The 17,845-nt window shown below is 37.1% G+C and overlaps 1 protein-coding gene across 12 annotated transcripts in view; it reads left to right on the top strand.

Moving 5' to 3' along the window:
- SOX5 (SRY-box transcription factor 5) overlaps positions 1 to 17,845 on the top strand; it is a 1,003,105-nt gene that overhangs the window by 406,989 nt on the left and 578,271 nt on the right. The gene's annotated exons all lie outside the window — the stretch shown is intronic.

Here is a 17,845-nt window from a genome sequence, read left to right as displayed (position 1 = left end):
ATGCTACCTGTAAGTTTTTTGGTAGATGTTCTTTATCATGTTGATAAGATCCCCTCCTACTTTTAGTACACTGAGAATTTTTGTGAAGAATAGATGTTGGATGTTAAAAGTGTTTTTTGTACATCTATTGATATGATCACAATCTTTCTTTTTAGTTTGTTGATATTGTAAATTACATTGACTAGCTTTCAAATTTTAAAACAACCTTGCATTCCAGGTATAAACTCTGTTTGGATTCAATTGGTTAACATTTTGTTAAGTATATCTATATCTATGTTCATGAGTGATAATGGTCTGTATTTTTTGTTTGTTTGTCATTGTCCGAATTAATATCAGTGTATGTTGGCCTCATAGAATGAATTGAGACCTTTTCCTGCCTTTTCAACTTTGTGGGAGAGTTTGCAAGAAATTATTTATTTATTAACTCTTTGGCAGATTTGCCAGTGAAGCAATTTTGGCCTAGAGTTTTCTTTGTGGGAAAGTTTTGTTTGTTTTTTACTATAATTTCATTTTTAAAAAATAGACACAAAGCTATTGTATTATCTATTTATTCCTGAGTGAGCATTAGTAGTATAATTTCATGAATATGTCCATTTTGTACAAGTTGTCAAATTATTGGCATAAAATTGGTCAAATGTTATCTTATTATTATTTGAATATCTCAAGAATCCCTAGTGATGCCACTTCTCTCATTCCTCATATTGGTAATTTGTGTCTCATCTCTCTGTTTCTTTTCCTTTTCTGATCAGTCTGGCTAGAGATTTATCAGTTTTATCGATTTTCTCAAAGAACCAGATTTTGATCTCATTGATTTTCTCTATTGATTTTTATTTTCTATTTCATTCAGTTCACTTCGATCTTCATTACTTGCCATCTTTTGCTTACTCTGAGTTTTGTTTATGCTTTTTGTTTAGGTTCTTAAGGAGGAAACTGAGGCCCCTTGTTTGAGACTTTTCCTTTTTTCTAATATAGGCATGTAAAGCTATAAATTTTCCCTCAATATTGTTTTAGCAAGATCTCACAAATTTTGACATGCTATATTTTCATTTTCACTCAGTTAAGAATACTTTCTAATTTGTTTTTGAGTTTGTCTTTGACCCTTGGGTTTTTTAGAATTGTGGCATTTAGTCTCCAAATATTGTGTGATGTTCCAGATATCATAAAGTCATTGGATTTCTAATTTAATAGAACATACCATTGTAAGGCTGAATCATTTAAAATTTATTGAGACTTGTTTTATGGATTGAATATGGTCTCTCTTTGTAAATGTTTCATCTGGACTTAGAAAAGACATGTATTCTGTTACTGTTGAGTAGAGTGTTCTATAAAAGTCAATTATGTCAAATTGGTTGATAATGTTCTTCAAATCTATCTTTAGTGATTTTCTGTCTACTTTTCTATCAATTTTTGAGAGAAGGATATGAAATCTATGGCTGTAATTGTGGATTTATTTATTCTTGTACATCTATCAGTTTTTACTTTATTTATTTTGCTCCTCTGGTATCTGGTTCATAAATGTTTAGGGTCATTATGTCCTTTTGATAAGTTGACCCCTTTATTATTATGAAATAATCTTTTTCATTTCTGGTTATATTCTTTTTTCTGAAATCTACTTTATCTGATATTAATGCAGCTGTTCCAGCTTTCTACAATTAATGTTATCATGATGTATCTTTTTGTATCCATTTCTGCTTAACTTCTTTATGTCTTTATATATATATAGTGGGTTTCTTGTAAGCAGCATGTAGTTAACTGTTGTTTGTTATTTCACTCTAACAATCTCTGTCTTTTAATAGTAATTCAGGTGACTTACACTTAATATTATTATTGACAGGTTTAAATCCACCTTCTTGCTATTTGTTTTGTATTTGTCCAATTTGCTTTTTGCCTCCTTTTCCTTTTTTCCTTAAAAATTAATATTTTATTTTACTTATTTATTTTTAAATTGAGATACAATTAATTTAATATTTTATTTTGTTTTATTTTTGGTGTATAAGTTACAGCCATTTGTTTTTTGTTATAGAACTGCTTTAAGATTTATAGTCTATGTGTGTTCAGTTTATCATAGCCCACCTTTAAGTTATGTTATACTATTCCCCATATATTATGAGATTCTTAAAATATCATATTTTCACTTTTTCCCCTCTTGGCATTTATGCTATTTTTGTCATATACTTTGTTTCTACGTGTGTTGCAAACCCAACACTACATGATTATTATTTTTTAGTCAATTATCTTTTAAAGTTGCTCACTTAAATTAGAAAAAAATATAATTTATCCATGTAGTCATCATTTCCAGTGTTCTCCATTCCATTTTGTCAATCCATATTTCCATCTGGTATAATTTATTGTATTCTGCTTGGAGAACTTTCTTTTAAATTTCTGTATGGTGGATCTAATCATGATAAATTCTTTTGCCTCTTGTTTTTGTATTTTATATTTCATACATCACCTTTGTTTTTTGAAAGGTATTTTTGCTGGGTATAGAATTCAAGGTTGTCAGTTGTTTTCCTTCTTTGATCTGTGGGTTTATACTTTTCATCATATTTGAAAGTTTTTCTGCTATTATTTCTTCCAATATTATTTTTCCCTTCTCAGTTTCTGTTACTCCATCAGCCCATGTATCAGAATGTGCAGTTCCTGGAGTTGTCCCACAGCTCACTGGTTCCTGTGTTTTTGCTGTTGTTGTTCTTCTTGAGTCTCTTATCTGTGTTTCATTTAGGACACTTGTATTTCTATGTCTTCAACCTTACTATTTTTTTTTTCTTTAGTCTCTGTCATTAATCCCATCCGGTGTATTCTTTTCTTTTATTATGTTATGTTAATCACCATACATTACATCATTAGTTTTTGATGTAGTGTTCCATGATTCATTGTTTGCTTATAACACCCAGTGTTCCATGCAGAACGTGCCCTCTTTAATACCCATCACCAGGCTAACCCATCCCCCCACCCCCCTCCCCTCTAGAACCCTCAGTTTGTTTTTTCAGACTCCATAGTCTCTCATGGTTCGTCTCCCCCTCTGATTTCCCCCCCTTCATTTTTCCCCTCCTGCTATCTTCTTCTTATATATATATATTTTTTAGCATATAATGTATTATTTGTTTCAGAGGTACAGGTTTGTGATTCAACAGTCTTACACAATTCACAGCGCTCAGCATAGCACATACCCTCCCCAATGTCCATCCAGTGTATTCTTAATTTTAAGCATTTTTTTTTTTTCTTCTTCTCCCCTGGAAACATTGAAGTTTGCATGTCTAGAAGTTAGTTTGGGGCCTTTTTTTTTTTTTTTTTTTTTTTAATATATGTTCCATGTCTTTACTTAATGTTTTCCGTCTTTCACCTAGGTTTTTGAACATATGAAATACAGTTAAATAACTGTTACAATTGTTATTTAACATTTCCCCTCATTCTAACATCTCTGTCAGTTTGAGGTCAGTTTTGAGTGATTGATTTTTCTTCTAATTGTGGGTCATATTTTCCTCCTTCTTTTTTGTTTTGTTTTGTTTTAATCAGATGCCAAATTTTCCAAGGTTTATCTCACTTGATCTTGGATATTTTTGTATCCTTATAAGCATTCTTGAGTTTTTTTCCTGGGACTCAGTGGAAACAGATCAATCCTATTGGGTCTTGCTTTTATGATTTGTTAGATGAGACCAAACCAACCTGTTTTCTACAGCCAATTTTTCCCTACTATTAAGGCAAGATACTTTGAGTACTTTAATGTAGCTCTGAATTGTGAGTCTTTCCAGTGTGACTGATAGGTATAGGCCCTATTCCTAGCCTACATAAACCCCAGTTACTTGTTCCTCTAATTTGGGGGATTGTTCTTTCCCTAGCCTTGGGAAGTTACCTAACACATGTGCTGATCAGGATTCTGCTAAATGTTTAGGAGAACCCTCTACACATCTCCCAAATTCTCTGTGCAGCTCTCTCCTCTCCACTAGTTGGTCCTATGAACCCTAGCTGCCTTTGTCTTCTTAGATTCAACTCTGTCTCCTCAAATCAGGAAGTCTACCAACTCCACCTGAGCTGCCTTATCTTATCCACAGCCTGTAAATCCTCTCAAGAGAATAACCTGGGTCAATCATAGAGCTCATCTCATTTGTTTCCTTGTTCTCGGGGATTAATGTTGTCTTGTGCCAGATTTCCAATATTTCAAAAAGCATTGTGAGTGTCTGGGTGGCTCAGTTGGTTAAGTGTCTGCCTTCAGCTCAGGTCATAATCCCAGAGTCCTGGGATAGAGTCCCACGTTGGGCTCCCTGATCAATGGGGAGTCTGCTTCTCCCTCTCCCTCTGCCCCTCTGCCCCTCACCCTGCTCATGCTCTCTCTCTCTCTCTCTCATTCCCACTCTCTCTCAAATAAACAGATAAAATCTTTGGGGGGAAAAACATTGCTTCACAAATTTTGTCTACTTTGTTGTTTTTTTTTTTTTAATGGAATAGTAAATCCATTTGTCCCAATAGTATGTATTTTAAAGAAAAAAAAATATGTAGGTGGATGGAAAAAGTAAATGTTGATGAGAATCAAAGGTTAATGGGTTTTTTCAAAGATTAGAGAGGGTATCCTTATCAAATGCCCCCTCCATCCATTTCCCATTATAGAGAGGAAAAGGGAAATAGATAAGGTGATATTTCTGTACACCACCATTAGTATCACTAGCAATAAGTCTTCTTTGGACATAGTCTAAAATAGATATACTATAATCCAAATTTTATACCTCATTAGAGTAATGACATTTTAGTTTATGTGAAGGGAAACCAATACCCTAAATCTCCCTTTCATTTTAGGTGGGGGACTCAGTGTTATAGGTACCTTCAATTTAAACCCAATCTCAAGAGATAGATGGGAGAAAGAAGTTGGAGAGAAGAGAGGCAGTGCTATGTAACCCCTTCCCCCTGGTTTCTTCTCTCACTACCCTTATACTAGTGAGCACCCAGTAGTGTATTTAATGTCTTTCTGTTCCTGGGAAGAAAAATGCTTCTGTTGATGGTGGTCATTCCTTTTTTCAAAGTGGGAAAAAGTAGGACAAGGAGAAATTTTCCATGTTTCTCAAAATTTGATTCAAAGGGAAGTGCATGAAGGGGGAATGTAAAGACTGGTTAATTTGATCCCAGGTATTTTATTATAAAGCAACATCTAGCAGACTTTAAATGCTTACCTCATTTTATAATTAAGAATTCCTTTCCATTCACAAAGTCCACCACACCTAAATATAAACATGATTCAACCAGTGATTAATTCAACAGTTTGGGTAATTACATTCCCCAGCCTCCTGAAAACTACCAACTAGCCTTTTATCAGATTTTAGACCCTAATAACTCACATTTTTATTACCACCTGTTTACATTGTTACTAGAATTTTGGGCATATGGCACATTGATGTTGTATAAATAATAAATAAACAGACCAGTTTATAGTATTTGAGAAAGAGATACTGTGTTATTCAAATGGGTTTCATTTGTGTGTATTAAGATTAACTGGTGTCAGAGAAGTTACTTGTCCTTTGGGATAATGAGTGTCCTTTCTGAAATGGGCAGAGGGTCATTTGGCTCCTGAAGAATTATTCCATTTATAATACAAAAGACCCTGCAGGGTGAAAAAAGATAGTTTAATGTAGTATTCTTTCATAGTCAAAATCTTCCTCCATACCACAGGTAATATTATTAATATTTTTTTTATCATCCTATACACATGTTTAGCTGTAAAAACCTAATTCCCTTTTAGTATATCCACCATATTCCATTACTCAGGTACAGTCTGCAACCATTTTCTTCTTAAAACTTCTTGCTAACAGATTTTGCTTCATTTAATAATACTTTGCAACACTTTGGATATAAATATATTTCACCTGGTAAACCATTTTAATAGCAACCTGAATAAAAAAAAATCATGTGGGAGAAGAAAGACTTTAAAAAGAAGTTTAAAACACTCCACACATCCCTTGTTTTTTTTTTTTAGCAATGAAGAAAGAGGTTTGAAGAAAGATTTCAGAGTCATTTATGAAGTTTTGGGAAGGTGTTTCTTTTCCCCCACAACGTTCTAATAGTTTTATATGTGCTCCTCTATCTCTGATCTAGAAATACTTAGTGTGTAATTTCTGTCGGTTCCTCTGTTACTTTTGAGGATTAATGATTTTTTAAAGAAATATATTTGTAATATGTGTGATTTGATAGAAATAAGTTATGTGCTACTGGGAGTATTAGGATATTTATTTTTCTATAAATTTAATTGAAAATCTGAAGCTTATTTCAGCTGGTAATAAGCAACCTCCGTTTCTTTTTTTTTTTTTTTTTTGCGAGAGAGAGAATGAGAGAGAGCACGAGGCGGAGGAGGGTCAGAGGGAGAAGCAGACTCCCTGCTGAGCAGGGAGCCCAATGTGGGACTCGATCCCGGGACTCCAGGATCATGACCTGAGCCGAAGGCAGTCGCTTAACCAACTGAGCCACCCAGGCGCCCAGCAACCTCCGTTTCTTAATAAGAGATTCTGGTTGCATCTATGCATGCTTTGGAAATGTAGAACAGTTATTCTGACTTTCTATTAAATGACAACAATTAATAATAGACTATTTACAAGAACATACATTGTCCTAAGATCTTTTATTTTTAAGGGGCAAGAGTTTGTTATCTATCTTTGTGGTGCAAATTACTTGGTTAATATTTTGTCCCAAATAGAGAACTCTTAAACCATGGACTTTTTTGATAATCTGAATATATATAAAACATCTCATGATTCAGAACTAACTGTGCTCTCTCTCTCTTTCTCTCTCTCTGTGTGTGTATATATATATACATATATATATGTGTGTGTACATATATATATATATATATATATATGATTTTAAGTAGCACCACTTTCTCAGTTAAGACAGATCATAAGGCTGAGCATTACCTATGTGACCATAGTCTTTATCTATAAGGGTGAATATACTCAAATCCACAGGCCATTTTTCCAAAAGTTATTTTTTTTCCCATTTATATCCTTAATTCATATCACTTTTCTAGGCATGCATCACTAATCATGCCTTTATGGAAAAAGCCCTTGGCCTAGTCACATATCCTTCACAAAACCTTGCTCTTCTGAACATGACTCCCTCTCTGATCCTTTGCTAACATGCCCACCCCATCCCCACCTCCATAGCTTCCCATGAGTGACAGCATCTGTGTGATTAGGATTAGAAGTGCCAACCGGCCAGCATTGACCTACACTTTAAGACCATCCATTACTTCGGACTCTTTATCCTTCAAAAACACTTAAGTAATGTGAAACATGGTATAGGTTTATCTGTATTTTGTTTTCACAACCAGGGTGAAATTGCTCATAGAAATTAAGAAGTAAGCTCTTCATTCAGAAAACAAACCCTATTAAATTGAATATATACCATCTCAACAAGGGTCTGAAGGCTGTAGTATTTTCTTTTGAGTTTGTATTTGAATTATAGAACATATATTCATTTGTGTCTCCAAAGGAAAGCATTCTCTGGTCCAGGCAGAGGACAGACAGGTAATGTACTTGTGTGCCCTACAGTGCTGGCCTTGGGTTCCCTTCTTAGCACCCCAGTTTTCCTAAAGTGCGAGTCTATTGGCTAAAAAGAGCCACCCGTTGAGTTGAATTTGAAATGCCCCAATTTCAAATATGGACACATAGACAGCAAATGTCCTCTAAGAGATTAAAAATTATACCATGCATCTTTAAATATAAAATTATTCAAAACAGCAAGATTGAAATGGTCCATTTTTTGAAAAGCCAACAAACAAAAAACTATTTTGTGGGCTAACCACAGAAACAGATTCTAAATGCATTAAAATATTTTATCCCATTATTTGTTTTGACCAATTGACCACAATATTAAAAATTCAATCATGGAGCAGCTGACAAGTGCAGTTGCCTAATTTTATTTAAGAGTTTTTTTCCTTTTTCCATTTTTCCATCCTGTTAACGCTGCTGCCTGTGCCCAGACAGTAATGGGCTTCTTGTATGCCCACGACTGTTATGATCATGTAAATTTATTGGTGCTTAGAAGAAGCGAGCTATTAAAACATTACAACAGCCATTACAGCCGGGCTCGTGTTGGCTTTCGCTCCCAATGAACATATGCTTCCGAGTGAATGCCTAAACTCTTATTTATGGATTTAATTTAATATGCGGAAAGAATTCAAAATTAAATTTTGTGTCTGCCTCCAGAGAGTGTCAGTGTATAATAACATGGTAATTTTTACACATCTTTATGAGAAATGGGAAAATTAATTCTTTCTGACAAGTTGTAATTATTCGACTTGGAACAGTTGCAGCTGAGCAGTTTGCATGCCTGTTGTCTGGTGTTTCGCAGTGTAAGGGGAAAACTCAGGGATGGAGATATATTGTGCATCTGAGAGTTTCTAATAGCTTCTGACATTTTAGCCTTGCATATTATCAGGGTGCTTTTTAAGGAGTCGAGGTATAATCTATTATATTGCCTGGGACACACACAGTTGCAATAGCTGGAACATCCTAGAGCAATTTTTTTTTTTTTTTTTTAATAGGGGGAATATCTCCAGGATGATCCTGGAGATGGACGTAGTTGAAATTGAAGTGAAAAATTTTTATGTCTCTGAAGTGTACCTCTTATTATCTGCTCCTTCACCTGCAGGTGCCCGGAATAGGTCGTTTCATAAGAGTGGAATGTTAGACCTGTATCTTTAAGACTAAATATGTTTAAAAGGAAAATACGTGTTTTCTTACCTGTCCTGCAAACCTGTTACCCCGCCTCAACCGTGCACACACACAGGTGTTTCTGTAATAAATGCCTCCTTGCTTCCTAATCTTTAGATTTGATGTTTAAGTGTTCATGAACATGTAGGATTAATTTAACGCACAACTAAACCAAAACACCACTGGCTATGTTAGCAAAGAAAATATGGAACATGTTGTATGTGAAGAGATGGTACACTGATTGACAGGCCAGCCTGGAGGAGAGTGGTGTCATCTCTGTGTGTAGGATCAATATAATCCTTGCAAAATAAATGCAAACTTACAATGTAAGAAAGTGTTAGCAGATGAACATGAGAAAAATTCAATTGTCAAAAGCAAGCACATTTCCTTTTTTTGCTTTGGTACTTCTGCTACAGAACACAGGGATAAACAAGTGGGTATGCCTCTGTTCTCTCAGTTGGTATACTGAAACTTACTCTGACATTGTTTTAAGTGGCAAGATTTTGCTAAAAGTTTATATTTAAGGACGAGATGTAAATCAGAGTTCTATCCACGAGCGGCCTCCAAAATAGTATGAAGACTTTGGCATGTGAAAGCTAGAGAGCAGCCAAGCTTCCAGCCAGGTCATTGTAATGCACCACGCATGTGTTCCTTTAAGTTCTATTAGCTACCAGCTTCTTTATTTTCCATCTTAGACTGCTCAGCAGCGGAGCCATTCTAATCCAAGAGATGCTTCGTCTCTGTAGTTGGTGGTGGATTTGATCTTATCTCGTTAAAAGGCACAACAGCATCATGATCCTGGGTGAAGACAACTTTGAACTTTACACATTTTACATTTATGCATTTTCTTTTCACCGATTCTCTCTAGAGAGCTTTCGTGTGTTCTTATTCATTGTGACCTAAGATGAAAAAATAATTGTAAGTTGGAAAATGGCACATGATGTCAAGGCAAATGTTAGAAAGCTCTAGAACAGGGTTATACAACTCTGTGAATGGAGATTGCTATCAGACTCCTCCAACCTTGCCTCCTTCCCCTCCTACTGCACTTCTCACCACAGGTACAGCAAAATCTCAGGAGAGAAGGTACCCAGCATAGATATGCTATTTTACTTTATTAGACTACATATGCCACTTATAATTGTCAATAATGACTGCACTTATTTGGGTGTTTATTTAATAAAATAACTTTTTTTCTATGCACTGCAAATCCATAAAAAGAAGCTGGGTTTTGGAAACTGGAAGATCACTTTGAAATGTAAATAGTGCACTTCATTCTTATCTGTTCTTAAAAGACCCAGCTACTTTAAAGTTCCAGACCTCTACGAGCCCTCTTTAGGAGTGAATGATATTTTTGAAGTGTAGCGCAAGATTTTGAGTGAGAACAGATCTGAAAGAATTTTTATAGCCTAATAGACTTATTAAAACTCTAATTTATTTGAGGTAGAGTAACAAATTAAAGGCCTTCAACCCAGACTGAACGTATCAGATAACATCCACATTTAAAAACAACCCCAAACAGACAGAAAACTTTAGAAGTAGAAGCAAGGGTCCTTTCCAAAATGGGAATTTGGTTTTAAAGTGGCTTTTTTTTCTTTTTTTTAAAGATTTTTTGTTTATTTATTTGAGAGAGAGAGAGAGCACAAACGGGAGAGGGGCAGAGGGAGAAGGAGAAGGAGACTCCCCACTGAGCAAGGAGCCCCACGTGGGGCTTGATCCCAGGACCCTGGCATGACCTGAGGCAAAGGCAGATGCTTAACCTACTGAGGTGCACTCATAGGTATGGAGAGTCAGGCCTTTTTGCTATGCTTGTAGAGGGCCAGAAAGAAGCCTTGAACATGCAAAACTGTCCACTCCACCCCTGCCCCAACTGCCCTCCCCCCGCAGGGCTGAATCCCACTGAAACACGGTCAGTGCTGGGTCAGGCACGCCACATCCGGGCTGATTTAATCATCTCACTATCTCTATTAGACATATTATTATAATTCCCTTTGCACAGAAGAAGAGGTTCGGGGCTAGAGAAGTTAAATAAGTGCCAAGTTTACATCGCTAGTAATGACTGAAAGTAATACTTAAACCCACATTTTGCCATAAAATACTCACTTTGTTTAGTCGCTCACTCTCTTCAGGATAGTGATTAAAATGAATCGGAGAAAGACTAGGAATTTGGACGGCTGTGGAATGTGATGGAATGTAAACTCAGGACTCGTCCAGTGCCTCATCTCCCTGCCAGATGTCCCCTCTTCCTTTAAGGGTTCCATAAGTCTCAGGGAGACCCAGGCTGTGCACCACAGCCCTCCCTGACTCCTCTGTCTTGCTTTGGGCCTCCTATCTGCCACCACTATCTTGATACTTAGCCTTAAGTGTCTCTCTCAGATGCTTGGTTCCTTTCCATCCCTGTTCTTACCATTTTACTTTAAACCCTGGTTAACTCCTATCAGAGTGATTTAAAATAGCCTCTGTCTTTTGACAGTCTCTCCTTGACCAAACTGTAGTCAAGCACCTCTCCTTGACCAAACTGTAGTCAAGCTCCTCTCTTCTCAACTGCACTTTTGGGCTTCCATGTTTACCTCTGAATTGCCCAGTTTTAGCAAGAATCTTGGCAAGTTAGTTGAGCCAGAATCCCCCTTCCTCAGTATCTGATCACCCCCTCCCCACCCGATATCTGCCGAGGCTCTTCATCTTCTGCTACCCTTCAGGTGATGTCTGATCATGCCAACCTGCCTTCAGCAAGTATCCTGTTAGGTTGGCTTAGCCAGAAATCTCTCCTTACTCCTGACATTTCCTCATACTAATTTTTCACCCACTGACCCGCACGCACTCTGCTCCTTGGCTATAAATTCCCCCTTCTCCTTTTTGGATTCAGAGTTAAGCCCAATCTCTCTCCCCTCCTGCAAAACCCCATTGTGCCATTGTAGATTCTTGTCCTATTTCCTAATCCCCTCGGGAAAAAAAAAAGTGTCTGCCTGACTGTTTTATTTTTTTTTATTTTTTATTTTTTTAAAGATTTTATTTATTTATTTGACAGAGAGAGACACAGCGAGAGAGGGAACACAAGGGGGGAGTGGGAGAGAGAGAAGCAGGTCTCCCATAGAGCAGGGAGCCCGATGTGGGACCCTGGGATCATGACCTGAGCCGAAGGCAGACGCTTAACGACTGAGCCACCCAGGCGTCCCTGCCTGACTGTTTTAACAATGCATACTTTTTTCTGTAATACTTTCCAGTGTCTCATAACATTATAGGGCGAATCATTGCAAAGTATACCTCTCATGGAGCTACTGCTTTGTTCAGAAACCTTTAGTGGTTTGGTATTATCTACCAACACATCTCTTTTAGTCTCAGATTTCAGGCTGACTTCCAGTAATTTCACGTGCATACTTTGTGTTCTAACTGAAGTCAGCTGTCATTCCCTGAACACACTGGTCTTCCCAGTCTCTACATGAGTTTCTTGCTTTCCCTTCTACTTGGACTGCCTGCCTCCAGACCTCAATGAAATCTCTTTTATTATCTAGGCCATATGCTACTTTCCCTGTAAGCATCCTCAGGTCCCATCCTGACAGCCATCCTTCTGTCCTGTGACCATCCAGAATACTTTGTTCATACCTATCTGGTTGCAATTATTATATGTGGTATTTATTTCCATTACTCATATATCTGTCTTATGTCTCCAACATAGCAGGACCTCGGAAAAGCAAGGGATACTCTACTTATTTTCATTTATCTTTCCTAGAACACCAGTCCCTTCATTTCGTGGATCCTCAGTGATTGCTAACTGAATGTGTAAAAGCCTAATGAACCGAAACCACCAGGAACAAGCCTGTAGTTTGACGAGATCATACTTACTGACTTGTAGTGAGGAGGGGGATGCCAAAGAACCAGGGAATTCCCCTGACAAGAGCTAGGAGAGAACAAATTTTGAGGTTGGGGATTTTGAGGAGATTCTAAGAGACAGAGGGGTCAGTTTTGGATTGGTTGCTGTTTCTGAGGTAGGATTAGAAGTGGGAATTAACTAGAGATTGGATGCCATTATAGTTTAGACTGGTGCAGTTTAGCAGTAATTGAGTGTTACTGATGAGAAATAAAACTAACAAAGTGGGCCTGGAGTGACATTGATAAAAATGAGGGGGTCCTTTTGACATTTTGCAATGGCTGCATGGCCTTGGAAGAAACAGTGTTTTCTGTTTTTAGTATTTGGCTTTTTCTGTGTCTATCCTCCTAGCCTGACTCATGACAAGACTGCTTTTTTTTTCTTCTCAATCTAAGCCAATTTTCACTCTTTCTTTCCAGGACAGATTTTGACCCTTAACCAATAAATTAGTGAATTTAAAAAAAATATGGAGGAGAGATACTTTTCTTTTTCTGGATTATTACTTAAATAGCTAGAACCTGAAACTAATAATTTTGAATAGTTGGGAAGACATTATTTTCCATGTGCTCAGTAGTTTAATAAAAGAGAATCCTTATACTCATGTAAGTCACAAGTCAATTGTCTACACTTATTTTTACTATCCCTTTTAGTGACTTTCTTTTCCTTGAGCCACCAGATAATTCTGTGTTTTTATTCAACTCTCCTGTCTCTGTTGATAGATACAGAGCTGCAGAGATGTGCTAAGAACATTTTTACAATTTCTTCACTTTCCCGTCCACTTCCCTGTCTCTCAAATGTCTTTGATTTGATGGATCAGAAGCCTGGTTTTGTAAGTGTGTTTGTGTGAGTGTAGAAAATAAACACATATCCCCACCCCCACCCCCCCACACACAAAGTGGGGTGTGAAACTGCTTTTATTAAAGTTTTCCCTAGAGCAGAAACAAGTATAACCAAAGCTAGAAATTGTTAAGCCATTTTCTTCTGAACCTGCAATCTTTAAAATTAGGTTAAAACTCTTTATGTCAGCCTTTTTTCATGGTATCTTCAGACACTGTGTTCTCTGTTGTAGAATTTCTCATGGCGGAGGTTTTTAAAAGGTACCAGATTCCATCCATTCCAGGATACTTTCCCTCATTCCTTCTGAATGAACCCACTAATAAAAACCCTAAAAATTTATTATTTTTTCTTTAAAGGGACACCACAGCTGAAATCATGTATTATTTGGCTCAATTTAAACATTAATGTTTCTTCACCTGCATTTATCAACCTGTCTACAACCAGAAGGTTTAGAAGCAACAATTTAAAAAAAAAAATGACCTCACCATTTTAGAATTCACAATGAGAGGTGTTCCATTAGCAAACTGCTCAATTTCTGATTCAACAGAACAAGGTAATTTGTCCTCTAGTAGAAGCGTCCCTTCCTAATTTTGTTGAACGTTCCGTGGGCAGCCCTGGTCACACAACAGAGAAAGAGCATGCCAATAGTTTTGGTGTGTGCTATATATCAGAATGTGATTATAATCATTATATCCCTATTTGCATTTCTCTGGCTCTCTGTTTTCTTTTTAATTGGGTTATAAAACAATTAGTTAACACCATGTCTTTTTAGAACTCCCCAAGTGGGCCAGAAGCTGTTTGTTCTCCCCGGACTGATGAGGGAGGGACCCTCAGGAATCTCATTTTATTTACAGCAGGGTGAAGGTCAGAGAGAAACAGTTTTTGTTCCTGTGCTCTTGCTTTCTGGTGTGACCTCTCCTGCATTGTTTGGCTTCCCTGCCCCCCGCCCTTGTGCTTTGAAGAACCGCACACCAGGTGTTCCTGTTCTGAATTACACATGAAAGAACCTCATCCCTGGACTAATTAACTAGTAAACTGTACCCGCCTCCCCTGGGTTTAATTGATGCTGCTCTTAAAAGGGGAAGGCAGTCCTCACTCCCCCTGATTTCACACCACAGTCATCTCTTCTTTATCTTTCTTAAATGCAGAGGATGTTCCCGATGATTTTGACATCGAGGAAAGGCGCCAGGGCAGGTAGCTTCGTTCATAGAACAATTACCCTGGGTGAAAGGGAACTACTCCGGACTTTCCTTCGTGACTTTTTAAAGCTGTGCGTGCGACTCTTTCTCCAGGGAGTGACACGTTCCTGAGTGATCTACTTGCTCACGGTAGCAAGACCCAGAATCCCCTCAGTAACTTTCTGCATTTCTGCATTTGATTCTTATTAAAGCAGAGCGGGAAGCCAGGATGCCAGTCAGTGTTTTCTATTTTTATTTTTATTGCTGTATTGGAAATATTAGAGAGGTATTAGAATTTGTACAATCAGAGAGCATATCATCTTGTCTGCTAGTATCACACTTGTTAGGTAGATTTTATTTTTCAGCGACAGGGATTCCAGTCTCCTAACGTGGTGGACTTAGAGTACTGTGGGCAGTCTTCTCTGGGCTTGGACGAGCTTTCCAGGGAGATGCAGGACAGGTGCACATGTAAGGACACAGTCTGTCCTTTCCTTTCTTCCTGTCCTCTCCTGTAGAGTGTCTGATCCTATTTTTAGGAATGTTAGGATTTAAAATTCAGCCTATGAGTTCTATAACCTTTCCCATCATCATTTGGCTGTGATTTTGCTTGTTTGATTTTAAAACGAATTAAAATATTTGGAGTTGATTTTTACATTGAGAGCATTTTAAAATGCTCACTTAAAGAATGATTTCTTATATAACTTATACAATTTCTTATGAGTATAGTTAACAATACTGTATGGTGTATTTGAAAGTTACCAAGAAAGTGAATCTTAAAAGTTCTCATCATAAGAAAAAAAAAAAAAAAACTGGAAGTATGTATGATAATGGATATTAACTAAGCTTATTGTGGCAGTCACGTCACAGTATATAACTTTTGCATAAATTTGTCTTCCTAGGGCTGATTCTTAAAATTCCAGCCAATGTATATAAATATTCCTGATGCAGTTTCCTCCTGGGTAACTTAACTATAAGAGCCCTCCCCCCTTGTCTTTTCCTTGTTTTTCACTTCACATGAGCACTAATGGACATGTATTATTCTGGTACTAACTTCCAGAGCAGGACATGAAAGACAAAAAAAATTAATCATGCATATAATTATTTCTCTAACATAAGAAAATTTTTGTTTTTGTAAAAGATATCAAACATTAAAAAATAAATAAAAACAAGTTAGTCATCCTGTTGGAAAACTTTGCTCTGTGGCCGACGATTTACTGACTGGATTGCACACTGGGTACACACGGTAAGATTAGAAAGTTTAAAACATTTTATTATGAACTTTTAACTTTGCTTCGTTGAAAGCTATTTGGGAATGGGTGTTGTCCGAATCTACCATGTCCGCATCCAGGCCCATAGCAGAATGCTTCAGGATATGTGTGATCCGTACATGTTTGTTGAATATAACTGAATTGAACTTTTTTTTTTCCTAGCATTGGGTGTTGGAGAGAGCTAGGAAGGGGAACTTGACAGGATGGTAGAGCAAACAAGCCTCTTTAAATTATTAACAAAATGATAACAAAATGTGGTCATGCTCCCTGAGTCCTTTAGGACTTGAGTGAATCTGAATTAGCTTCTGACATAAGAGGGGGAAAAAATAAAGAAAAATTGCTGAGAATCTAGTTCAGGGTAGACAAAATGTGGAGGTATTGGTTTTGTACCAAGTGATCTTGTTAAGTCTGAAAATACTCATTTTAAACATAGACACAGTTTTAATAACACAGATGTGTACCACTCCCTCTCCCTCTCTTTTTCTCACATATCCTACACATGGCAATCACATGAATTTATACTATACACCATTACTCACATACTTCATAACTCTTAAAGTATAAATAATAGCAGCTGCAGATCTAAAATCATCCACCTGATATTCACTTCTGTTGTACATTTTCATCTTCTGCGTATTCTTACAGTGAGATTATAAATATATGTAAAGTTAATGCTGTGTATTTAAAATGTTAGTTTAGTAATGCATTTCAATATAAAATGGATTACTCTTACTTGTGAAATGGAATCAAGTGGTATAAATAAATTCAATGAACAATAACTAAGCTTTTACTTATATGGTAAATATAGCACTAGATTCTGGGTCTTGGAAAATGCATCAGATAGCTCTCTTGCCCTCTAGAAACTCCCAGTGTAATGTCAAAGAATGTCACACAAATAAAACCATGCAACACAGTGTTATAAATGCTGTAATAAAGACATTTAAAAAATACTACAGATGTACCCAGAAAGGTTAATAACTCTGAGGAGGTTGATAAAAGTTTTCAGAGACAATATCATTGGAGTTGAATCTTGAATGATGGATTTTTGAGCGCAATTTGGAGATTCCTAGTTTAGATAATTAGGTGAATGGTGATAATTTAACTGGGAATCAGAAGGAGGTATAGGTTTGAGGAATGAAAAACAATGAGTCACTTGTGGATATGTTAGATGTTAGTGGTTTGGGACACCTAGAGAGTGGGAAAAATATGTAGCTGGCATTTGGAATGAGAGTTGAATATAATATATATATTCGGCATACATTTGGTTGTCTTTGAGGTATAGGTACTAGTTGAAGAAAGCCAGGAGTTGAGCACATTTGCCCCCGCAGAGTATGTAGAGGAAGAAGAGAAATGTCTACAAGAAAGGGGTCAGCCAAAAGCAAGGAGACAGCACTGGTCAGCGTTGTGGGTTCCTAAGACAACTGCAGCCCCTTCCGCCTTCCTGTTCTCCTTGAGGATCCAGGAAGTGTGCTGAGCTCACTTTCTCTTTTTTACTTTTCTGTCACCCCTATTAATATACTCATTGGTTGGGGCTCCTGGGTGGCTCAGTCGTTAAACATCTGCCTTCGGCTCAGGTCATGATCCCAGGGTCCTGGGATCGAGCCCCGCATCAGGCTCCCTGCTCAGGGGATAGCCTGCTTCTCCTTCTCCCACTTCCCCTGCTTGTGTTCCCTCTCTTGCTGTGTCTCTCTGTCAAATAAATAAATAAAATCTTAATACACACACACACACACACACACACACACACACACACACACACACTTATTGGTCTAGGAAAATACATACTTTTTTTTTTTTTTGCTGCCCTTCCCAACAGACCATCTTTAATTAAACTTCATCAATTGAAATGAATTATGCACATACGAGTAAGTTAAAATTTTTAAATTCTGAAGTCCAGCAGATTGGAACAGATTCAGATTAATTAGAACATGATTTTTATAAGAACATGGTTTTTTACCATCTGCCCTCTCTTTTATTCAGATAAGCAGGTTGGTCTTAGCCTTT

Source organism: Halichoerus grypus, chromosome 6 (genome assembly GCF_964656455.1).
Source record: "Halichoerus grypus chromosome 6, mHalGry1.hap1.1, whole genome shotgun sequence".
Lineage (NCBI taxonomy): Eukaryota > Metazoa > Chordata > Mammalia > Carnivora > Phocidae > Halichoerus > Halichoerus grypus.
Note: the sequence above shows the minus strand (reverse complement) of the source record. Positions and strands in the feature narration are given on the sequence as shown.